Raw genomic sequence first — 25,599 nt, 5'->3', positions numbered from 1 at the left:
CTTACTGGGTCACTGAAAACTACAGTGCACTTTAGCTTTAAGGTATTTATTCCTCCTAACTTGTGGATACATGTGCACTTGAACTCTTATCTCTTGGACCTTGGCCTATATCTAGTTTCTGAGGCTTTGTTAGGAAGTGCACCAACTGGAATGGAATTAAGGAGTCCTGTGATCTAGGAACGGTCTCACCAGCATAATGAAACTGAAGGGTTGACATAGTTGTATACATATATTTATTATTATTATTTTATTATTATTATTTTTGGCCACCAGAGTTATTGCTGGGCTCAGTCCCTGTACTATGAATCCATTGCTCTGGGAGGCTGTTTTTTCCCTTTTGTTGCCTTTGTTGTTTATTGTTGTTGTTATTGCTGTTGTTATTGTTGGATAAGACAGAGAGAAATAGAGAGAGGATGGGGAGACAGAGAAGGGGAGAGAAAGATAGACACCAGCAGACCTGTTTCACTGTGAAGTGACTCCCCTGCAGGTGGGGAGCCAGGAGCTCAAACCCCAATCCTTATGCTGGTCCTTGTGCTTTGGGCCATGTGCACTTAACCCATTGCGCCACCAACCACCTCAGGTATACACATATCTTTTAGGATAGATGTGATTAGTCCATAGGATATGTCCCTAGGAGAGGTATTACTGGGTCATATGGAAAATCTATTTCTAGCCTTGTGCAGGTTCTCCAGACTGCTCCCCATAGGGGTTGGATCAATTCACATTCTCACCAGCAGTGTAGGAGAGTTCCTTTGTCCCCATAAACTCTCCAGTACTTGTTGCTGCTACCTTTTCTGATGTATGACACTCTCACAGAAGTGAATTGATATCTCATTGTTGTCTTTATTTGCAATTCTCTGACAGTCAATGACTTGGAGAATTTTTTCATATATTTTTTGGTCTTTTGTACCTCTTTTTAAAATTTTTATTTATAAAATGGAAATATTAAAAAATAGAAATATTGACAAGACCATAGTATAAGAGGGGTAGAATGCCACACAACTCCCACCACCATAACTCCTTCCCTTGAAAGCTTTCCTATTTTTTATCCCTCTGGGAGTATGGGCCCAGGATCATTATGGGATGCAGAAGGTGGAAAGTCTGGCTTCATTTATTGCTTCCCCACTGAACATGGACATTGACAGGCTGATCCATACTCCCAGCCTGTCTCTTTCCCTAGTGGAGCAGGGCTCTGTGGAAGTGGGACTTCAGGACACATTGGCGGGGTTGTCTGCCTAGGGAAGTCTGATTGGCATCGTGGTAGAATCTGGAACCTTGTGGCTGAAAAAAGAGTTAACATATAAAGCCAAATAAACTGTTGACTAATCATGAACCTAAAGGCTAGAATATTGGAGATGAAGATTTGGGGCTCTCCATTTTGGAGAAAGCTAGTAGGCCTATTTTAGTTATATTCCATAGGACCCATGACTATACCGTTTTTTTCCTTTGCCTGACATCTAATATGCAGGTGGACCCAAGGAATTGTCTGGGGGAGATAGTGTCATAGTTGGAAAAAAGACCAGAAAGCTGGATCAGGGAAGAGAGTAGTTCCCAAATATGGGAAAAGTATACAAATATTATATACCTTTCTGGAGCTCATATTCAGCACAGGAACATATGTAAACTCTGAATCCCTATAGGTCTGAGTTCACATTTTCTTGTCATAGCTAGGAATATTCTAGGCTGCACTAATTTCAGGACCTATCTTCCTGGGGTGGTAGGTAGAGTATGTTATCAAACCTCCTTTCAGGGAATGGATCAATCTCTTCTATGGTGAATATTCTGTTCATATCCTCTCCCCATTTTTGGATGGTGTCACTAGCTTTCTTGTTGTTGAGTTTGTCAAGCTCTTTATATATTTTGGTTATTATCCTGTTGTTTGATGTGTGGCATGTAATGATCTTCTCCCATTCTGTCAGTGGTCTCTTGGTTTGGGTAGTGGTTTCTTTTTCTGTGGAGAAGCTTTTCAATTTGATGTAGTCCCATTTCTTTTTTTTTTTTTTTTTTTTTTTTTAGTCTTCTTTGTAATTGTATTCATTTCATTGAAGATGCCTTTAAAATTTATATGGAAAAGAATTCTGAAAATGTTTTCCTCATAGTTTCTGGTCTAATACCCACGTCCTTGATCTGCTTTGAATTTATTTTTGTGTTTGGTGAAAAATAGTGGTTCAGTTTCATTCTTCTGCATGTTCAAACCAGTTATTCTGAGCACCATTTATTGAAGAGAGCCTCCTTCCTCTTTTCAATAATTTAGGTCCCCTTGTCAAATATTAGATGTCCATAGGTATGGGTGTTTATTCCTGGGCTTTCAATTCTTCTTTTCCACTGGCCTGTGTATCTATTTTTGTTTCCTTACCAGGCTGTTTTGATTATGATAACTTTATAATTTGATATCTTTGAGTGTGACACCTCCATTTCTGTATCTCTTTCTCCAGAGCCACCTGGTCCTGAACTTTTATTGTTCTAAGATTCTAAACAACTGTTTCTATATCTTAGTATGTGATTGTTCCATTTAGGTTCTGTAGTTCTTCTTGGTTCAGTTTTGGAAGGGCATAGGTCTCTAGGAATTCTTCTATTTCTTCCAGGTTCTCTAGCTTGGTGGCATATAATTGTTCATAGAAGCTTTGCATAGTTTTCTGGATCTGTAGTGTCTGTTGTGATAACTCCCATATCATTTACAATTCTATTTATTTGAATATTCTCTCTCTCTCTCTTTTTAGTGAGTTCGGCTAATGGTTTACCAGTTTTGTTTATTTTTTTCAAAGAACCAACATTTGGCTTCACTGATCTTTTGTGTGGTTCTCTTATTTTTGATGTTGTTTAATTTTGCCCTAATGTTAGTGATTTAAGTCCTTATGCTTGCCTTAGGGTGCCTTTGTTACTCTTCTTGTAATTCTTCAAGACATGCAGTTAGGTTGATTACTTGAGCTTTTTCTTGTTTTACTTGTTTTTTTTTTCTCTAATATTTGCTTGTATAGCTATGAGTTTACCTCTCACTACTGCTTTAGTAATATTCCAAATATTTTGATAGCTCATGTCTTCATTTTCATTTGTTTCCAGGAACATTTGAATTTCTTGCTTGAGGTCCTCTTTGGCCCAATGGTTCTTTTTTTTTTTTTTTTATTTAAGAAAGGATTAATTAACAAAACCATAGGGTAGGAGGGGTACAACTCCACACAATTCCCACCACCCAAACTCCATATCCCACCCTCACCCTTGATAGCTTTCCCATTCTCCATCCCTCTGGGAGCATGGACCCAGGGTCATTGTGGGTTGCAGAAGGTAGAAGGTCTGGCTTCTGTAATTGCTTCCTCGCTGAACATGGACGTTGACCCATACTCCCAGTCTGCCTCTCTCTTTCCTGAGTAGGGTGTGTCTCTGGGGAAGCTGAGCTCCAAGACACATTGGTGGGGTCTTCAATCCAGGGAAGCCTGGTCAGCATCCTGATGGCATCTGGAACCTGGTGACTGAAAAGAGAGTTAACATATGAAGCCAAACAAATTGTTGAGCAATCATGGACCCAAAGCTTGGAATAGTGGAGAGGAAGTGTTAGGAGGGTACTCACTGAAAGCTCTAGTGTACTTCTGCTTTCAGGTATATATTTTGCAGTAGTTTATAGATACGTGTGAAGATATGCTCTCTCTCACAGAAACTGGTGTATATCTAGGTTTTGGGACTTTGTTAGAAAGTGAACCACCTGAGATGAAATTAGAGTATACTATGAAAGGAAAGGTCTCACCGAGTAATGAAGCTGAAAGGTTGTCATTCCACACCTGAAGTCTCTGGACACAGTCTGAAGTGAAGCATGTTGAGGTGACAATCGTTGCGTTGGTTAGGTTGTGATCGGCGGATGCAATATTATTTGGTATGGATTGGGAGAGGCATACGGGAAAGTGGGCCCGATCCAAGGGTTCCAGGACTGGGGGATGTAGGGGCTCTATAGTGGAGATGTGAGGTTCCTCCTGTCTTAGGGTTCAAAAAGACAATCGATAGTTAATGTTGTCATCACATTATTTGGTAATTGGGTTACTATGAAAAGTCCTTTTGTTATGGTTTGCTGTACAGTACGCAGTATCTTGTATATAGCTGTGCTATTGGATGCTTCTAATCTACTTGGTCTAGGCTTTTGAGAGAATCCGCATATCAAATACACAGCCTATATATTAAAAAGATTCAGTTTGTGTTTTGAAAAACTTTGAGAAATACAATTGATTTCCCCCCCTCATACTAATTAACTAGTGATTTATATGTCTACATTTTGCTAGGAGTGTACATAAACACCATTCCCACCACCAAAAGACTGTGACCCATCCCTCCCACCCACTCCCACCCCCCACTGACCCAGGAAGCTGCATGTCTACCCCTCACCACAGGGTTTTTACTTTGGTGCCCTACTTACAATTTGATCAGGTCCTGCTTTGAGTTTACCTTTCAGATCTTCTTACTCAACTTCTGTTGATGAGTGGGACCATCCCATATTCATCTTTATCTTTCTGACTTAGCTCACTTAACATAATTCCTTCTAGCTCTGTCCAAGAAGGGTCAGAGAAGGTGGGTTCATTATTCTTGATAGCTGCATAGTACTCCATTGTGTATATATACCACAGCTTTCTCAGCCACTTATCTGTTGTTGGGCACCTGGGTTGCTTACAGGTTTTATCTATTATGAATTGTGCTGCTATGAACATAGGAGTACACACCTCTTTTTGGTTGGGTGTTATGGAGTCCTTGGGGTATAACCCCAGGAGAGGAATTACTGGATCATATGGAAGGCCCATGTCTAGCCTTGTGAGAGTTTTCCAGACTGCTCTCCACAGAGGCTGTACCAATTTACATTCCCACCAACAATGTAAAAGGGTTCCTCTGTCCCCACAGCCTTTCCACCATTTGTTGCTGCTGTCCTTTTTGATGTATGCCATTCTTACAGGAGTGAGGTGGTATCTTAGTGTTGTCTTAATTTGCATTTCTCTGACAATCAGTGACCTAGAGCAGTTTTTCATATGTTTGTTAGCCTTTTGGATCTCCTCTGAGGTGAATGCTTTGTTCATATCCTCTGCCCATTTTTGGATGGGGTCATTTGCTTTTTTGGTGCTAAGTTTGCTGAGCTCTTTATATATTTTGGTGATTAGTTTCTTGTCTGATGTATGGCATGTGAAGATCTTCTCCCATTCTGTGAGGGGTCTCTTTGTTTGTTTAATAGTTTCTTTGGATGTGCAGAAGCTTTTCAATTTGATGTAGTTCCATTGGTTTGTTTCTGCTTTAGTCTTCCTTGCAATTGGGTTTTATTCATCAAAGATGTCCTTGAGGTGTAGGTCGGAAAGTGTTTTACCAATGTTTTCCTCTAAGTATTTGATTGTTTCTGGTCTGACATCCAGGTCTTTGATCCATTTGGAGTTGATTTTTGTTTCTGGTGAGATAAAGCGGTTCAATTTCATTCTTCTGCGTGTTACAACCCAGTTTTCCCAGCACCATTTATTGAAGAGAGCCTCCTTTTTCCATTTAATCCTTTGGGCCCCCTTATCAGAGATTAGATGCCCATAGGTGCTGGGATTTGTTTCTGGGCTTTCAATTCTATTCCACTGGTCTGTGTGCCTATTTTTGTTCTAGTACCATGCTGTTTTGATGATGACGGCTTTATAATATAGTTTAAGATCTGGGAGTGTGATGCCTCCACTTCTGTTTCTTTTCCTCAAGATGGTTTTGGCAATTCTAGGTGTTTTCAGGTTCCAGATAAATGATTGTAGTGTTTGTTCTATTCTCTTAAAGAAGCTTGGTGGAACTTTGATGGGTATTGCATTAAATTTGTATATGGCTCTGGGGAGAATATTCATTTTGATGATATTTATTCTTCCAATCCATGAGCATGCGATATCTTTCCATTTCTTGGTATCAGTTTCTATTTCCTTGAGTAGCGACTCATAGTTTTCAGCATACAAGTCTTTCACTTCTTTGGTCAACTTTATTCCTAGGTATTTGATTGATTTTGCTGAAATAGTAAATGGGAGTGATTTCTGGATGTCTTCTTCTTCATATTTAGTGTTTGCACAATGAAATGCCACTGATTTTTGTACATTGATTTTGTAGCCTGATACCTTGCAATATTGCCTAATAACTTCCAGTAATTTTCTGCTGGATTCTTTAGGTTTTTCTATGTATACTATCATATCATCTGCAAATAGTGAGAGCTTGACTTCCTCCCTTCCAATCTGTATTCCTTTGATTTCTTTCTCTTGCCTGATTGCTATGGCAAGAACTTCCAATACTATGTTGAAGAGTAACGGCGACAGTGGACAGCCCTGTCTAGTCCCCGATCTGTGGGGGAATGCTTTCAGCTTCTGTCCATTGAGTATGATGTTGGCTGTAGGTTTGCTATATATAGACTCCACTATCTTGAGGAATTTCCCATCTATTCCCATTTTTTGTAGAGTTTTGAGCATGAATGTGTGTTGGATTTTGTCAAAGGCTTTCTCTGCATCTATTGAGATAATCATGTGGTTTTTGGCTTTGCTTTTATTGATGTGGTGAATGACATTGATTGACTTACAGATGTTGAACCAACCTTGCATTCCTGGGATAAATCCCACTTGGTCATGATGAACAATCTTTTTGATATGCTGCTGTATCTGGTTGTCCAAGATCTTGTTTAATATTTTGGCTTCTATGTTCATCAGAGATATTGGTCTGTAGTTTTCCTTTTTTGTTCTGTCCCTATCAGCTTTTGGTATCAGGGTGATGTTGGCTTCATAGAAGGTGGAAGGGAGTATTCCTGTTTCTTCAATCTTATGGAAAAGCTTAAGAAGTATGGTACTAACTGTTTCCTGAAAGTTTTGTAGAATTCGTTTGTGAAGCCATTCTGGTCTAGAACTTTTGTTGTTGGGGAGATTCTTAATAACGGTTTCAATTTCTTTGTCTGTGATTGGTGCATTTAGATTTTGTAGTTCTTATTGGTTCAGTTTTGGAAGGGCATATGTCTCTAGGAATTTCTTCCAGATTCTCTAGCTTGGTGGCATATAGTTCTTTATAGAAGTTTCGCAGGATTCTCTGGATTTCTGTGGTGTCAGTTGTGATATCTCCTGCATCGTTTACAATTCTATTAATTTGAGTCTTCTCTCTTTTTTGTTTGATGAGTCTGGCTAGGGGTTTGTCAATTTTGTTTAATCTTTCAAAGAACCAACATTTTGCTTCATTGATCTTTTGTATGGTTCTTTTATTTTCGATGTTGTTTATTTCTGCTCTAACTTTAGTGATTTCTGTCCTTCTGGTTGCTTTAGGGTTCCTTTGTTCCTCTTCCTCTAAGTCCTTGAGGTGTGCAGTAAGGTCGTTCATTTGGGCTTCTTCTTGGTGTTTAATATGTGATTGTATGGCTATAAGTTTCCCTCTCAGTACTACTTTAGCTGTGTCCCAAATATTTTGATAGGTTGTGTCTTCATTTTCATTAGTTTCCAGGAACATTTGAATTTCCTGCTTGAGTGAGTCTCTGACCCAGTAGTTCTTAAGGAGAATGTTGTTTAGTTTCCAAATTCTGTGTCTTTTAATAATTTTCTGTTTGTTGTTAAATGTTAGTTTTACTCAACTGTGGTCTGAGAAGATACTTGGGATGATTTCAGTGCTCTTTAATTTATTGGTGCTGTCTTTGTGGCCTAACATTTGGTCTGTCCTTGAATATGTGTTATGTGGATTTGAAAAGAAGGTGTATTCCAGGTTTTTGGGGTAGAGGAATCTGAAAATGTCCAAAAGGTCTAGTCTGTCAATCCCTTCATTCAATTCTCTTGTATCTTTATTGGTTCTCTGCTTTGTTGATCTGTCTAAGTGTGAGAGTGGGGTATTGAAGTCTCCCACTATTATTGTATTACTACTGATGTATTTTTGAAATTCTTTCAGTAGGTGCTTGACGTATTTAGATGGTCCCTCATTGGGTGCATAGATGTTAATAATTGTTAAGTCTTCTTCGCTGATTGATCCTCTAATCATTATGTAATGTCCTTGCCTATCTTTTATTACTTTATTTAATTTAAAATCTATTGTGTCTGAGATGTGAATGGGTGTTCCTGCCCTTTTTTTGTGGTCCGTTAGCCTGTATGATAGTTTTCCATCCTTTCACTTTAAGTCTGTGTTTATCTTGTTGTGACAGATGGGATTCTTGCAAGCAGCATATGGTTGGGTTATGTTTTCTGATCCATCCCCCCACTCTGTGCCTTTTGATGGGTGAGTTTAAGCCATTGACATTTATTGATATTATGGATTTAATGTAATTTAGTGCCATTGTTCAAAAAAAATTGTTTGCTCTGATATATTGCAATTATTATAGTAATGTTCTTATTTATAAAAGGTCTTTCAGAACCTCTTTCAGGGCTGGCTTAGTGATGGTTGCCTCCTTTAATGGTTGTTTATCTAACAAGGTTTTGATCCCTCCATCTAGTTTGAATGAAAGTCTAGCAGGATATATTATCCTTGGTTGAAACCCTTTTTCGTTCAGGGCTCGATAGATATCTTGCCATTGTCTTCTGGCTTTTAGAGTTTGAGTGTAGAAGTCTGCAGATAATCTTATGGGTTTTCCCTTGTATGTGACTTTTTGTTTCTCTCTTGCAGCCTTTAGGGTCCTTTCTTTATCCTTACTTCTTCTCATTGTGACTATGATGTGTCTTGGTGTCTTCAGGTCTGGGTTGATTCTGTTTGGTACCCTCGGGGCCTCTTGAATCTTGATGTCCTTTCTGTTATTCAGGTCTGGGAAGTTTTCTTCTATTATTTCCTCTAGAGTGTTTGCTTCCCCTTCCTCTCTTTCTTCCTCTGGCAGGCCAATTATGTGAATGTTACTTCTTTTGAGATTATCCCATATATCTCTGTTGTTGTTTTCAGTGTCTCTCAGTCTCTTTTTAAGCTCTTTCACCTCTTTCTTCGTTTTCTCTAACTCATCCTCTGTCTGACTAATTCTGTTTTCTGCTTCTGTTAGTCTGCTTTCCCTTGCCTCAGCTTATTTCTTCATTACAGCTATTTCAGCTTTCAGTTCTCTAATTGCCTTAAGATAATCAGTATTTTCCTTGGGGGTCTCAACTGTTGTTTCCCTAATACTTCCATTCCTTTCCTCCAATGTTGTTTTCATTTCTGTGATTAATAAGTTTATTATTGCCTGCATACTTTTCTTATCTATGGTTACTTCTGGCTGATTTGTAGTTTCTTCTGGGCTCTTGTCATCATTCATTGGAGTAGCAGTTTTATTTGTTTTTGATCTACCCATTTTTTTGATTTATGTGTTTCCTTTTTTTATGCTCTGTTGTTCCTCAGTTGTTGTGTCTTGAGTACAAGTAACACTGTACTAAATACCTTTATGACAATTGCACTCACCAACCTCAGGAATTACAGTACCAACTGAAGCAAGTATTGAAGTAGTTTAATCATTACCAGTTAGCCAAACAATTTCTCCAATCTGTGAAGAAATAGTAACCAAATCTCAGTGAAGTAAGAGAAAAGAAAGAAAGGATAGCAAGAATAGACAGTTATGCAAATCTACTATCCACTGTATATTCTAGGGTAACAAGAGGAGAAAGGGAAGTAGAGCAGAGATACACACATAGAGAGTCCACTCAGAGTCAGATTTCTTCCCCAAAATAATTCACAAATTCAGAAAGGCAAAGAAGAAGGAAGAAGTGTATGACAAGATTAAAAAGAGAGAGAGAGAGAGAGAGAGAGAGAGAGAGAGATAAGAGAGAGAAAAGGGAAAAGATAAGAAAAAGAGCTGTAATTAAAGAGCAGTGAGAGGAAATTCCCAAATGTGTATCAGTGAATTAAAAAAAGCACACTACGGTGTGGGGGCTGGGTCTGTGACTTTGGAAGCTGTAGGATTAAGGAAGAAGGGATGACAAGAATGAGAAAAAGAAAAAAAAGAGAGAGAAAAAAGAAAAAGATAAGAAAAAGAACAGTCATAAAAGGGCAGTGAAAGGAAAGGTTTTTTTTTTTTGTATTTATTTTTAATTATTTAATTAGCTATTTGGTGTGAGTTGGGGGGGTTGGCTACTTAGAAAGAGAAAAGGCCAGAGGTTTCAGAAGGGTATAGACCTAGAATTAATGATACTCCCTGGTGGGGCAGGAATTTGGTAAAGAAAAGGAGCTCCCCTCCTCTGCTAGGAGCAGGTCCCCAGGGACCGGTTATGGGGGGGGGGGGGCAGGAAGGAGGTATGCTTGAAAATTAAAAGGAAGAAAAAAAAATTTTCCCCCCTTTTTTCCCTACTCTAATTCTTAACCCAAATTAAGTTATAGTCACCACTAGGACCCCTTATTGGCTGGCCTGCTAAAGGCAGAAAATCCTACCATTTCCAGGAGATATGGTCAGAGCTCAGCCACTAGCAGCTTCTCAGTCCACCATCTTCCGGGAAACCCCCCCCCCCCCGAAGCTTTTTTAAGGATTTCTCAAAAATGAAAACTAGCTCCAAGTCCTTTTGATCCAATGAGAGCTGTACTCAAGGATGTCCTCGGATCCACCCTCAGGGTTGCAGTGGTCCCCGGAGACTCCCAAGAGAAAGCCCCTGAGCTACAGTGCTCCCTCCCGGTCCTCTGCCGGCTGCCCAGCAGCACTCTGCAACTGGCGGAGGAGCTGCCTTCCCGGGCTGAGGACAGTGCCCGGCACACCCGCCTTGCCCGCCACCACCTGGGAAGTCTGGAGCGGCCCGCCCGTTAGTCCACGCCACCTCTACTCTAATTCTTAACCCAAATTAAGTTATAGTCACCTCATTGGTGTCACCACTAGGACCCCTTATTGACTGGCCTACTAAAGGCAGAAAATCCTACCGTTTCCAGAAGATGTGATCAGAGCTCTAGCCACTAGCAGCTTCTCACTCCACCATCTTCCGGAAACCCCCCGAAATCACCATTTTTAATATCTGAGTAGTATTCCATTGTGTATATATATATATACTATAACTTGCTCAGCCACTCATCTGTTGTTGGACATCTGGGTTGCTTTCAGGTTTTGGCTTAAACAAATTGTGCTGCTATGAACATAAGTATACACAAATCTTTTTGGATGGGTGTATTTAGTTCCTTAGGATATATCCCCAGGAATGGAATTGCAGGGTCATAGAGTAGGTCCATTTCTAGCCTTCTGAGACAGTTTTCTGGACAACTTTCTACAGGGGTTGGATCAACTGATATTCCCACCAGCAGTGCAGGAGGGTTCCTTTGTCCCCACAATCTCTCCATCATTTGTTGCTGCTACCCTTTCTGATGCATGACATTCTCATAGGACTGAAGCGGTATTTCACCGTTGTCTTTATTTGCATTTCTCTGACAATCAGTGACTTGGAACATTTTTTTCATATGTTTGTTGGCCTTTTGGGTCTTGTCTGTGGTAAATACTCTGTTCATGTCCTTTCTCCATTTTTGGATGGGATCATTTGTTTTCTTGTTATTGAGTTTGGCAAGTTCTATATATATTTTGGTGATTAACCTCTTGTCTGATGTATGACATGTAAAGATACCCCATTTTGGAAGGGGTATCCTTTTGGGGGGTAGTGATTTCTTTTGCTGTGCAGAAGCTTTTCAATTTGATGTAGTCCCATTGCTTTATTCTTGTCTTAGTATTCTTTGTAATTGGATTCAATTCACTGAAGATGTCTTTACAATTTTTATGGAAAAGAGTTTTGCTGGAGGCTGGGTGGTGACACACTTGGTTGAGCACTCAAATTATAGTGCATAAGAACCCAGGTTCAAGCCCCTGCTCCCCACTGGTATAACTTCCAAGTCCCTGCTAAACTGGCCTCACATTTTTAAATATTTTTTTATTTCTTTATTGGGGAATTAATGTTTTACATTCAATAGTAAATACAATAGTTTGTACATGCATAACATTCCCCAGTCTCCCATATAACAATACATGCCCCACTAGGTCCTCTATCATCCTTCATGGACCTGTATTCTCCCCTCCCACCCACCCAAGAGTCTTTTACTTTGCTGCGATATGCCTCACAATTTGTGGTTGTCATAATTAAAAATTAAAAGGGGCTTTGGCTGTGGCACATAATAAATTAGGCTGAGGGATGGCTGGGAATAAGTTTAAAGGATTTATTAGCACAGTACAGAGGTATGGGACAGAATTTTAGGTACTGAAAAATAAGTAATTATCATTAGGGGTTAAGAATATGCTAGGTCCATAAAGTCTCTGAGTAGTTATCAAAAGTTCTGTCCCATGAGATAAACATTTATCGGCTGAGCTGCAGTTTGCTGAAGGCTGTAGAGGTGTCTTAGAAGTTACCAGCTGAGTCAGACATATTCAATTTCCAGGAGAAGTATCCATGGCAGTCACCTCAAATAGCCTCAGCCAAGATACATCTGTCCAGGAGAAGAAGCAGCAGCCAAAGAGACGGAACTTCTGGCTGGCTGCGCTTTTAATCTGTTAGGTCCACCCACAATGCTTTGTGCATTTGCACAGACCAGATCCAGCCACAGTCCATTGTGCATTTGCTCAGATCACTGTATGCTTTGTTGCCAGGGTTGACATCAGCTGCGTGTTATGGTTGGCTGGTATACATCACAACAATTCCCCACTTCTTAGTATAAAGACAGACAGAATGCTAGGAGTCTGTATGAGTACTGAAGAACCAGTGCATCGTCAATGTTTTCTAGGGTTTCTTCTGTAAGTCCTGCCTTTGTTCCCAAAAGTGTGGGCACAATAACTGGTTATAAGATAAGGCCCTGTTAGCCTAACGACCTGTGGTCTAGAATCTGTGTCTAACCCAGAGGTGTTCCATAACTTAAGGAAACTCAGAACAGAGACTTACAGAGGTGTCCCCAAATTCAGATGGCTATGTTCCATAACTTAAGGAAACTCAGAACAGAGACTTACAGAGGTGTCCCCAAATTCAGATGGCTATTGGGTGGTGACCATGGCATATCTAGAGTTTTGGACTGTTATAATTCAGACTTCAACTTGTTGCATTCTTATGAGGAATTTTCAGACAAAGAGGGTTTAACTGCTCAGCATGGTCCAAACAAGACTTATGAATGATAAATTAGAACAAACATACCCTATGCCTTAAATTAGTAATTTTGTTGACTTAAGTCACAAAGGCTAGACAAATCACAAGGCATCCTCTGGAGAAGGAATAGCTCAGTGGAGAAAAGTTAATGCTTACCAGCTGTCTGATTAGAATTATGCAGTACAAAATTTAAAATATATAAAGCTCTCTGTATTCTTCTGTTTATGACCGAGAAATAGCTCTTTAATGGTGTATTATAGCATTCCACAATTACTCATCTAGTTAGATAGTAAGGCATGCCTGTTACATGCTAGAAGAAACAAGCTATACTCTAGAAATACATTCAGGTCTGTTGTCATTCTAATATTATAATGAATACCCTTAGAAGCAAAGGCAGGAAGTTGGGCTGTAGTGCAGCTGGTTAAGTGCAGGTGGTGCAAAGCTCAAGGACTGGTGTAAGCATCCTGGTACAAGCCCTGGCTCCCCACCTGCAGGGGAATCTCTTCACAGGTAGTGAAGCAGGTCTGCAGGTGTCTGTCTTCTCTCTCCCTCTCTGTCTTCCCCCTCCTCTCTCCATTTCTCTCTGTCCTACCCAACAACAGTGACAATAATAATAACCACAACAATAAAATAACAAGGGAAACACAAGGGAATAAATAAAATAAATATTAAAAAAAAGAAGCAAAGGCAGTGGAGTATGCAAACATGCATTACCTTTTATGTGACAGGTAGTATGTATAAAGTATATAATAGTTTCCACAGAGATAGGAGCAAATTTCAATTTAGTAAACTGAGGGATGTGTGAAACATCCATATTTCAGAATCAATGCTAAAAAGTCTTCTGAGTAAAACACCCATAAAAGAGGGGAGGAAAAGCTAACTTTATCAAAGCAAGGACTGCAATAGCTTAATAATGGCAAGAGACTGGCATACTTTAATGATGACTCTTTAATCACTATCAGGCCACCCCATCAGCTGAGGTGCTCTTCAGGGAGTCCTGAGATTCCCAAACAGACATGATGGGCCTAGACCTCGAATAAATCCTTCTCTTCATTATTACCAGTCATTTCTATTAGGAAGAACACAACAGATTCATTTGTGGGCCCCCCATAGGACCTTGCCCTCAACTTGGATGACCAATGGTAGAGGATGTTCCATCTTCCGAAGGGAGGCTGGACAACATACTCTATGCTACACCTGAGGAAGATGGGTCGTTATTGGGGCAGCCTGGAATGTTCCTACTCATGACCACAGAATGTGAACTCAGATCTAGAGGGATGCAGAGGTAACATAGGTTCCTAAACTGAATATGGGCCCCAGATCACATCAAATCAATGGGGTTTACAGTCAACAATATTTATACCCCTTTCCCATATTAGAGATCTACTCTCTTCCCTGATCCAGCTTTCTGATCTTATTTCCAGCCATGACATCATCTCCTCAGACAATAACTTGGATCTATCTGCATATCAGATTTCAGGCTCAGGGAAAAAAAAAAAACCTCATATAGCCACAGGCCCTTTGGAATATAACTAAAATATGCCTACTAGCTATCTACAAAATGGAGGACCCCCCAACTCTTCATCTGCACTATTCCAGCCATTAGGTCCATGATTGGTCAACAATTGGTTTGGCTTTGTATGTTAACTTTCTTTTCAACCACCAGGTTCCAGATGCCAGCATGATGCCAATCAGACTTCCCTGGACAGACAACCCCACCAATGTGTCCTGGACCTCTGCTTCCCCAGAGCCCTTCCCCACTAGGGAAAGAGAGAGTCAGGCTGGGAGTATGGATTGACCTGCCAATGCCCATGTTCAGTGGGGAAGCAATTACAGAAGCCAGACCTTCCACCTTCTGCATCTCACAATGACCTTGAGTCCATACTCCCAGAGGGTTAAAGAATAGGAAAGCTATCAGGGGAAGGAATGGGATACAGAGTTCTGGTGGTAGGAACTGTGTGTTGTACCCCTCTTGTCCTATGTTTTAGTCAATGTTTCCTTTTTATAAATTAAAAAAAAATTAAATGAAAGAGGGGAGGAGTCATACCAGTCTAGGTATCAAAGAACAATGACTCTGTGCTTATACCAGAGAAGTATCATTTAACTAGAGCTTAGCACCTCAGTGAGAATATGAATGGGAATTAATAACTAATTTGTATGCACCATCATCCTAGGAGGATTATTAATGGTCTTTGCAAATAGGGTATAGGAATTATACTGTGCAACTCAGATGCCATGGAGTAAATGACAAATTTTATTTTACCCTACATGGTCTGTATCAATAATTCAAGAATGTGCTTAAACACCAGAGAGGTTAATTAGAGCACAGTGGCAAAACATCAGTAAAACCTTTGGGGAGAAGACACCCAAATACTGGAAGGTACAGTTTCTATTTTTTCTCTTTTGGTTAAAAGACACAGAAATGTATAATAGCATGCCATAATCAAAATGACTTATTGGAGTCAATACATACATATATATCTTATATTCTAATAAATAACTTCCTCATAGAAAGACTAGAAGGTTAAATTCATAAGTGACACAGTGAGGCTATACATTAAGATTCATGCTTGTATTAAGAGGCTATCCTTCAGAGTCATCCAATAGTCCTCATTGCTTTGTGGGCTGGAGGGCCAGGACCCTGCTTTTTGTTTTCTGGCAGAGAATATCTCCTACATAAGTTCTGGATGGACAGTGGATTGCCCAGTGCAAGCCTTTTTTTACAGAGTGGGCATTTGGTTAAGGGAGGTTTTGAATATCTGTGATCTCCAGATACCTTATAATTAAAGCCTTTGAGATTAACCTTGCAATTTCTGTACAAGTAACCTTCATTATTACATTATATATATATATATATACATATATATATATATATATTTATAAAAAGGAAACGCTGACAAAACCATAGGATAAGAGGGGTATAGCTCCATAAAATGTGGACAAATTCATCAATCCTTGGGTGATCACCTAAGCAGAGAGGGAGGCTTTGGCCTCTCACAACACCCACTGACCTCTGGGAAACCATGGAGTTGTCAACCTTTACAGAGTAATTGATTAAATCACAGTTTGTGCTAGTCTAATACATGTGTAAGTCCAGAATATCATGATACAGTATATATTGTATTAGATGTTCCCCAACAGTTACTACTTAGACCTAGATACCATCATTGCCTACTCTCTATTTTACTTTCCTCAATCATGGTAAATCTAACCATGTCAGATACAGTAAGGACAACCAAAGCTGGAAAAGGGCAAGACCAGCAGACTTTAATGATGGCCCTTTTGGTCACTACCAGGCCACCCCAACACTGGGGGCTCTAGTCAGGGAATCCTTGGATTCCCACATAGATATGATGGGCCTAGACATCTAACAGATCCCTCTCTCCACCCTCACTGGTCATCTTCATCAGAAACAACAGCATAAGCCCTTTGGTGGTCCTCTATAGGACCTTGCCCTCAATGTGGAACAACAGTGGTAGAAACTGCCCACTCTCTGAAGAAAGGCTGGGTCAACATACTCTGCCACTCGAGGAACGTGAGTGCTGAAATGAGTGTAGCCTAGACTGTTTCTAGCTGTAACCATGGAATGTGAGCTCAGGCTGACAGGGATACAGATGTTACACAGGCTTGTGTGCTAAATATTGTCATTAATGCTCAGGGCTCCAGCAGGCCGGGCTAGCTTCGTGGCGGTAGACAGAGATGACCAGAGACACACGGCTGAGCTGAGAACGCAGTTTAATCTTTATTCATGAGCGGGTCAACATATGCTCTCCTGTCTTTCTCCTCCAGCGGCAGAGAGAGACTCTTAAGCTAATCACCACACAGATCTGTCCTGCATCCTTCTTCTCTGGTGGCTGCGGCCATAACTCAGGAACTATGTAGCATAGGAGGCGGGGAAAAAAGAGAGGCGTGAAACTAGCAGGGGATAAACCACCACTTCCCAGAGGCGGGGTGGGGGGGAGGATAGGGGGTTGTGGGGGGGGATGACAAGACCAAACCAATGTGAAGCATAGCAACAAAATATGAACAAACATGGGCCCAAGGTCAAATAAATTGGGTTTATATACTTTCCTCATATTTGGGAGCTCCTCTATACCCTTATTCAGCTTTCTAGTCCTGTTCTAAACTCTGACACCATCTCCCGAGAGTATACTTTTAGCCCACATGCATTTTTGCTGCAAGGCTCAGCCAAAATGATTAAAGTCCTGAGCCCCTTGGAATAAACCTAAAATAGATGTTCTAGCTCCTTCCAATGTGAAGACCTCAAATTCCATCTGCTATATTCCAATCCATTTTTGAGCCATGTGATGTTGATTATGGGAGGGGCAATGTTGTCCACAAGACAAATGAGGATGTTGGGCTGACCCAGCGTCACAGGAGACTTGGGAAACACAGTTCTGACCTCAGGAACTTCTGTGGTGAGGAAAAACACTGGTGTGAATTATGAAGAAATTTGCAAGGTGACTCTGTATTTTCTGTTCTCATCAATATTTTCCCATCTGGTAATGGAAAAATCATTTACTTTCTGTTTGAGGAGTGCTATTACATTGCCTTTGCTTTATCTACATGCTTGTCTCCCTGTAGGCATGCTTATTATTATTATTATTATTCTATTTTATTTTACTGAAAGAGAGATACAGAGGGAAAGATAGGGAAAGAGAGACTGTAGCATTGCTCAGCTATTAATGGTGGTGTTGGGGATTGAGTCTGAGATGTCAGAGCCTCCAGAGTGACAATCTTTTGCATAACTATTATGTTGTCTCCCCAACCCAGGCATACTTTAAGATAAGAGGTAGGGATTCCTTTTAAAGGACTCAAGAATTGTGTTATATGAGTAAGAGTCTTATATTACATGAAAAGATATAATTTTTGAAATGGGAGTGGGGCTGGGGAAGTAGCATAAAAGTAGTATAACAGACTGTCAGACCTCAGGCCCCAGAGGTCTCAGGTTTAATCCCTGGTACCACCATAAATGGTTGCTGAGTGGTCTGGGAGCTAGTACACTAGATAAAACATTGGAATCTGAAGCATGAGGCTGCAGGCTTGATTCCTGCCAACATATATGCCAGAGTGATATTCTGGTTCTCCCTCTCTTCTTCACTCTCGTAAATAATAAGTAAATAAATCAGTTAATAAATACTTATGTATTTTTTTTGTATTTTATTTTTTCTTTAAATAATTTATTTCTTTATTGGGGAATTAATGTTTTACATTCAACAGTAAATACAATAGTTTGTACATGCATAACATTCCCCAGATTCCCATTTAACAATACAACCCCCACTATGTCATTCATCATGTTTCATGGACCTGTATTCTCCCTACCCACCCACCCACCCCAGAGTCTTTTACTTTGGTGCAATACGCCAATTCCATTTCAGGTTCTACTTGTGTTTTCTTTTCTGATCTTGTTTTTCAACTTCTGCCTGAGAGTGAGATCATCTCATATTCATCCTTCTGTTTCTGACTTATTTCACCTAACATGAAGTTTTCAAGGTCCATCCAAGATCGGCTGAAAACGGTGAAGTCACCATTTTTTACAGCTGAGTAGTATTCCATTGTGTATATATACCACAACTTGCTCAGCCATTCATCTGTTGTTGGACACCTGGGTTGCTTCCAGGTTTTGGCTATTACAAATTGTGCTGCCAAGAACATATGTGTACACAGATCTTTTTGGATGGATGTGTTGGGTTCCTTAGGATATATCCCCAGGAGGGGAATTGCAGGGTCATAGAGTAGGTCCATTTCTAGCCTTCTGAGAGTTCTCCAGACTGTTCTCCACAGAGGTTGGACCAATTGACATTCCCACCAGCAGTGCAGGCGGGTTCCTTTGACCCCACACCCTCTCCAGCATTTGCTGCTGTTACCTTTTCTGATGTATGACATTCTCACAGGAGTGAAGTGATATCTCATTGTTGTCTTGATTTGCATTTCTCTGACAATCAGAGACTTGGAGCATTTTTTCATGTGTTTCTCAGCCTTTTGGATCTCTTCTGTGGTGAATATTCTGTCCCAGTCCTCCCCCCATTTTTGGATGGGGTTATTTGTTGTCTTGTAAACTCTTATCTGATGTATGTCATGTAAAGATCTTCTCCCATTCTGTGAGGGGTCTCTTGGTTTGGGTAGTGGTTTCTTTTGCTGTGCAGAAGCTTTTTAATTTGATGTAGTCCCATAGGTTTATACTTGCCTTAGTCTTCCTTGTAATTGGATTTGTTTCATTGAAAATGTCTTTAAAATTCATGCGGAAAAAAGTTCTGCCAATATTTTCCTCTAAGTATCTGATAGTTTCTGGTCTAACATCCAAGTCCTTGATCCACTTGGAATTTACTTTTGTATTTGGTGAAATACAGTGATTCAGTTTCATTCTTCTGCATGTTTCAACCCATTGTTTCCAACACCATTTGTTGAAGAGACTCTGCTTTCCCCATGTAATAGTCTGGGCCCCTTTGTCAAAGATTAGATGTCCATACATGTGGGGCCTCATTTCTGGGCTCTCAGTTCTATTCCACTGGTCAGTGTGTCTGTTCATGTTCCAGTACCAAGCAGTTTTGATGACAATGGCCCTATAATACAGTTTGAGATCTGGGAGTGTGATGCCTCCGGTTCTGTTCTTTTTTCTCAAGATTGTTTTGGCAATTCTAGGTCTTTTCTGGTTCCAGATAAACATTTGTAGCATTTGTTCTATTCTCCTAAAAAATGTGCTTGGGATCTTGATGGGGATAGCATTAAATTTGTAGATGGCTCTGGGTAATATATTCATTTTGATGATGTTAATTCTTCCAACCCATGAACATGGAATATCTTTCCACTTCTTTGTGTCTTTTTCAATTTCTTTGAGTAGTGACTCATAATTTTCAGTATACAAGTCTTTCACTTCTTTGGTTAGGTTTACTCCTAGATATTTTATTGTTTTTGTTGCTATAGAAAAAGGAACTGATTTCTGGATTTCAATTTCTTCTAACTTAGTGTTTGCATAGAGGAATGCCACTGACTTTTGAATGTTAATTTTATAGCCTGACACATTACTGTATTGCCTGATGATTTCCAAAAGCTTCTTGCTGGATTCCTTAGGTTTTTCCATGTATACTATCATGTCATCTGCAAATAAGGAGAGTTTGACTTCTTCTCTTCCAATCTGTATGCCTTTCATTCCTTGCTCCTGCCTGATTGCTATGGCAAGAATTTCCAACACTATGTTGAATAGTAATGGTGATAGTGGGCAGCCCTGTCTGGTACCTGATCCTATTTGTGGTGGTCTGGTTGTTTATAGGAGACCTTTCAGAACTTCTTTCAGGGCAGGCTTGGTGATGGTTGCTTCCTTCAACTGTTGCTTGTCTGAGAAGGTTTTGATGCTTCCATCTAGTCTGAATGACAGTCTAGCAGGATATAGTATTCTTGGCTGAAAGCCTTTCTCATTGAGCACTCGATAGATATCTTGCCATTCTCTTCTGGCCTGTAGTATTTGTATGGAGAAGTCTGCTGCTAATCTTATGGGTTTTCCTTTGTAGGTGACTCTTTGTTTTTCTCTTGAAGCCTTCAGGATCCTTTCTTTATCCTTATTCCTTTCCATTCTAAGTATGACATGTCTTGGTGTCTTTAGGTCTGGGTTAATTCTGTTTGGGACCCTCTGGGCTTCTTGAATCTTTATGTCTTTGGTGTTGTCTAGACTAGAGAAATTTTCAGCTATTATGGCCTGGAGAATGCTTTCTTCCTCTCCTTCTCTTTCTTCCTCTGGTAAGCCAATAATGCGTATATTGTTTCTTTTGAAGTCATCCCATAGGACTCTGTTGTTGTTTTCAGCATCTCTTAATCTCTTTTTGAGATCTCCTACTTCTTTTTTAGTTGTCTCTAATTCATCCTCAATCTTGCTAATTCTGTCTTCAGCCTCATTGATTCTATTCTCTCTGCCCTCTACTGCTTTCTGGAGTTCATCTATTTTGTTGCCCTGCTCTGATACTGTTTTAGCTTGTTCAGCTAGTTGCCTTCTTAGCTCAGAGATTTCATCTTTCAGCTCTCTAATAACCATGAGATTATTAGAATTTTCTTCCATATTCTTATTTGTTGTTCCTGCAGTTCTGATTACAATTTTTTCAAATTCTTTACTCACTCCTGTTATTATTTCCTTAGCTAATGTTTGGATGTTGAACTCGTTGTTTTGTGCTTCACCCTCTGGAGGACTTTTAGCTGGACTCTTGTCCTGGTTCGAGTCTCCAATATTTTTTCTTGTTGTTTTAACCATTTTAGATATTATGTTATGAGTTCCCTTTATCAGTACTTTTCAAATTATTGATCACTATTGCCTGGATTGACTTGTGTCTAAGTAAGTTAATTAAAGGGTTCACAGTGGTGGAAGTTAACAGTTTTTTCAATCCCTGAGTTGGAGCTCAGTGGTGTAAAAGCCTCTTTTTTTTTCTTCCCTGTAGGCTATGGGAGCCTGAGGGCTTTTAAACTCTCAATAGGCTTCTTAGCTTAATCACTGACTCCTGACCAAGAGATAAAGCAGGGTGTGGCAGAGATAATCCAGTGGTTATGCAAAGAGACTTTCATAGCCCCTCAGCTATGCCACCGAGGCATAGGTCTTCTCCTGCGTTTCCCGGTTAGATCTCTGTGCCCTGGCGTCCCTCCCTGTTGCTGCTCCAGATTCTGAGGGTAGTAGCAATGGAGACTCAGAGTTACACTTGGTGAGTCTCTGGGGAGTCCTTTCCTCCCTTCAGCTGTCCCCTTGTTGGTGGAGAAGACTGGAGGTGGTGTCTCCACTGATAAACTGTTGAACTGTTAGCAGTCACTTAATCTCTCCTTAGCCCCCTCTCTCCTCTCTGTCCCCAGCCACACGTGTTTGTACTCACGGGTGATTTACTGGGTTCCTGTGGTCATTGTAGTCCTGTCTTGTTTCAGTCCGGGTGGTCTCCTTTGGTATTCCTAGTTGATCTGGGAGAGGAGAGGAGAGGAGAGAAAGCAATCTGCTGCTCATAGCTCCGCCTCCGGAAGTCGAATCTACTTATGTATTTTTTAAAAAAAGTTGAAGAGTGATTTGTTTTTTCTTGCTACAAATAAACAAATCTTTATAAAATAAAACAAGAGGGAGTCCTGCGGTAGCAAAGTGCAAGGACCTGTGGAAGGATCCCGGTTTAAGCCCCAGGCTCCCCACCTGCAGGGGAGTCACTTCACAGGCTGTAAAGCAGGTCTGCAGTTGTCTATCTTTCTCTCCCCCTCTGTCTTCCCCTCCTCTCTCCATTTCTCTCTGTCCTATCCATCAACAACGATATGAATAACAACAGCAATAACAACTACAACAATAAAAAACAAGGGCAACAAAAGGGAAAGCAAATAAATAATTAAAATAAAAATAATAGAACGAGAGAGGATAAAGGTACAATAAATACAATAATTATGAGAAGATCTAGGGACTTAAAGGAAGTACTTTTATAGGGCAATGAAGGCTATGTATCTCTACATAAAAAAGGAATCAGACCAAAGATAAATAAATTCAGTAAAGAGAAGGAGAATGGTGGGCACATACTATTGGTAATAGCAGTAGAATTAGAACATTGAATCAGGGGGAGTCGGGCTGTAGCGCAGCGGGTTAAGCGCAGGTGGCGCAAAGCACAAGGACCGGCATAAGGATCCCGGTTTGAACCCCGGCTCCCCACCTGCAGTGGAGTCGCTTCACAGGCGGTGAAGCAGGTCTGCAGGTGTCTAGCTTTCTCTCCTCCTCTCTGTCCTCCCCTCCTCTCTCCATTTCTCTCTGTCCTATCCAACAACAATGACAGCAACAACAATAATAACTACAACAATAAAACAACAAGGGCAACAAAAGGGAATAAATAAATAAAATAAATATTTTTAAAAAAACAAAAAAAACATTGAATCAGGGTGTTCAAGTTATGCTTTGTTGTAGCTATGGTTGTTAGTCCACCCTGTGGGTCAAAACTTGTAATTTGACTAAATGTAGGCAGTCTCCATATGGTCTCCATCTCCAGGTCAACGTAGAATATCTCATCTCCGTCAAATTCAAAGTAGTCCAGAGGAACCATAAGACTGATAGAATGTTGAGCCATAGATACCAATGTGATCAGCTGATGAGTTAGGGGAAGAAACAGGAAAGAGGTAAAATAAGTGAGAAAATAAGTATATAAAGTCAAGTGACAGAAAACACTGACTTTAGAACACTGTGGTCTTTCTGGGCACATTCCCTAGGCAAAATTCTCCAAATGCTTTTTCACTCCTTGTTGTTGTTAATCAAGCAGCTAAGAGTATAGCCTGTTTTCTATTACTACGTATGCTTCATGAAGGCAAAATTTCACAGGTCTTGTTCAATGCTATTCCTTGTATATTTAACAGCTGGTATGTGTAAGCTTACCATAAATATTATAATGAATAATGAATCATCATGACTCTCTTTAAACTTCTTCCCCAGAGATTCTCTTCTGATTAATAAGTTTTTCTCTCTCATTTCTTTCATCAGTCAATAGCACATTTATTATGATATTCTCTTCTCTTATAGGACTAAGTCATAGAAGAACATTTTCTGTGCAGGATTCTTTTTTCAATTTTTTTAAAACAAAGGATAAACACATACAACCTTATTATTTTAAAATAATTTCCTTTAACTACTACAACGTATAAGAATGATGAGAATAGCAAAATTGCAAACTATATAAAAATCAATCAGCTCTCCTAAGTTCTCCATTTTGTTAACAGTAGTGATTCTTATTTTTTTTATTTTTTAAATATTTATTTTATTTATTTATTCCCTTTTGTTGCCCTTGTTGTTTTATTATTGTAGTTATTATTGTTGTTGTCATTGTTGGATAGGACAGAGAGAAATGGAGAGAGGAGGGGAAGACAGAGAGGAGAGAAAGCTAGACATCTGCAGACCTGCTTCACCGCCTGTGAAGCGACTCCCCTGCAGGTGGGGAGCCGGGGTTCGAACCGGGATCCTTATGCCGGTCCTTATGCTTTGTGCCACCTGCGCTTAACCCGCTGCGCTACAGCCCGACTCCCTCAACAGTAGTGATTCTTAATGGAGTGCATCTGATACCCTGTGAAATTAAAAGTAGAAGCTTTGTTATGTATTGCAATATTTTTCCTCACCACTCTTGTTTTATTAAAGAAGTTTATTAAACCTCTCCTTTTCTTGACTCAGCACATATTTTTCTGAGGACCCATGGTAAACTATGATCCTTTTCCTCAGATGAGAACTGTAAGTACTGAAGATGCTAATGTAAAATGGCAGTCAGTGTAGTATGACCCAATGCAAACGAACCTATCTGGACAATTTTATCAAGAGTCTTCTACTATTTCCTTTTTTTGTTCCCTCCTTATTTATTGAGAATACATAGAATTATGGACATTAAGGAAGGCAAGGAGTAAAGCACTAGTCAGCGTGGTGTCTGCTGTCAAGGAACTCATTGAGTAATGGGAGAATCAAGTAAGTTAAGAAACAGATACAGAATATCATGGTGGGTTTTGTAATATGTGCATTTAACCAGGTGCGCCACCACCTGGCCATTGTGGTGAGTTTGTGATGAGAATATTGACTGCTTTCCCCCCCACCCCCCAGCATCTTCTGAAATGTCTTGTCTGTCAATTAAACTATATTGTCTTTTAGTGCTCCTTGGCTATTTTAGTAGTCTGGTTTTACACCTTGAAGTATGCTGTCTTGTAGAATTTCCCAGGTACAGTCAACTCATTCAAGAAGTTTCCTTAAAAAAAAAAAAGATTTATTTATTTATTGGAGAGAAGAGGAGAAAAAGAGCCAGAGCATCACTCGGGTACATGTGATACCGGGAACTGAACTTGAGACCTCATACTATAGAGTCCAACACTTTACACTGTACCACTTCCTGGGGAATTTGAAGTTTCTTTTTTTTAAAATTTATTTACTTACTTATTTTCCCTTTTGTTGCCCTTGTAGTTTAACATTGTTGTGGTTATTGATGTCGTTGTTGGTGGATAGGACAGAGAGAAATAGAGAGAGGAGGGGAAGACAGAGAGAGGTAGAGAAAGATAGACACATATTAGATATTAAACATAATAAAATTATACATTCTGTATAAATTAAAATTATAATATTAGAGTGTGTTAAATATCAATTGCTATTCTTAAAGATTCCAGAAATTATGGGCAAGTCTGGCAGACACAGTAATAGCAGAACAATATGGAAGTTGGAATCAACAATTATCAGAGCTACATTATGACTTGTGAGCCCTTAGCACTGTGAATTTTGAGGGTTCCTTCCTCCCTAAAAATAGTAAAAGTTACATTTATGGCAATATTGACATAAATATAAATATAATCCAGGTTGAATCTAAAATTAAAATACTTTTCACTCTAAATTTTCATCTTTTCTTCTGATTTTAAAATAAATTAAAACATTTTTAGGGATCCCTTATAAGTATCACAAACTCTGGACACTGATCCTAATAGGTAAGTGGAGTCTGACTAGGACACCATGATATGATGTTGCACAAAGTAAATAAGAAACTAGATAGGAGAAAATGTGTGAAACTCCTACTACCAAGCAAAAGTAGAATAGAAGTAGTCATAGTTAATAAAGTAGCTGAAAAAGAGTGAGTTCCATTTTTTAAAGATTTTATTTATTTATCCATGAGAAAGATAGGAGGAT

General features: G+C 39.7%; 1 pseudogene; it reads right to left on the bottom strand.

The window, feature by feature from the left end:
- Window positions 1-17,193: 17,193 nt before the first annotated feature.
- Window positions 17,194-23,661, bottom strand: LOC103117418 (H-2 class II histocompatibility antigen, A-F alpha chain-like; annotated as a pseudogene).
- Between the last annotated feature and the right edge of the window lie 1,938 nt (window positions 23,662-25,599).

Source organism: Erinaceus europaeus, chromosome 4, assembly GCF_950295315.1.
Source record: "Erinaceus europaeus chromosome 4, mEriEur2.1, whole genome shotgun sequence".
NCBI lineage: Eukaryota > Metazoa > Chordata > Mammalia > Eulipotyphla > Erinaceidae > Erinaceus > Erinaceus europaeus.
The sequence above is the reverse complement of the archived record's forward strand: the minus strand, read 5'-3'. Positions and strand labels throughout refer to the sequence as shown.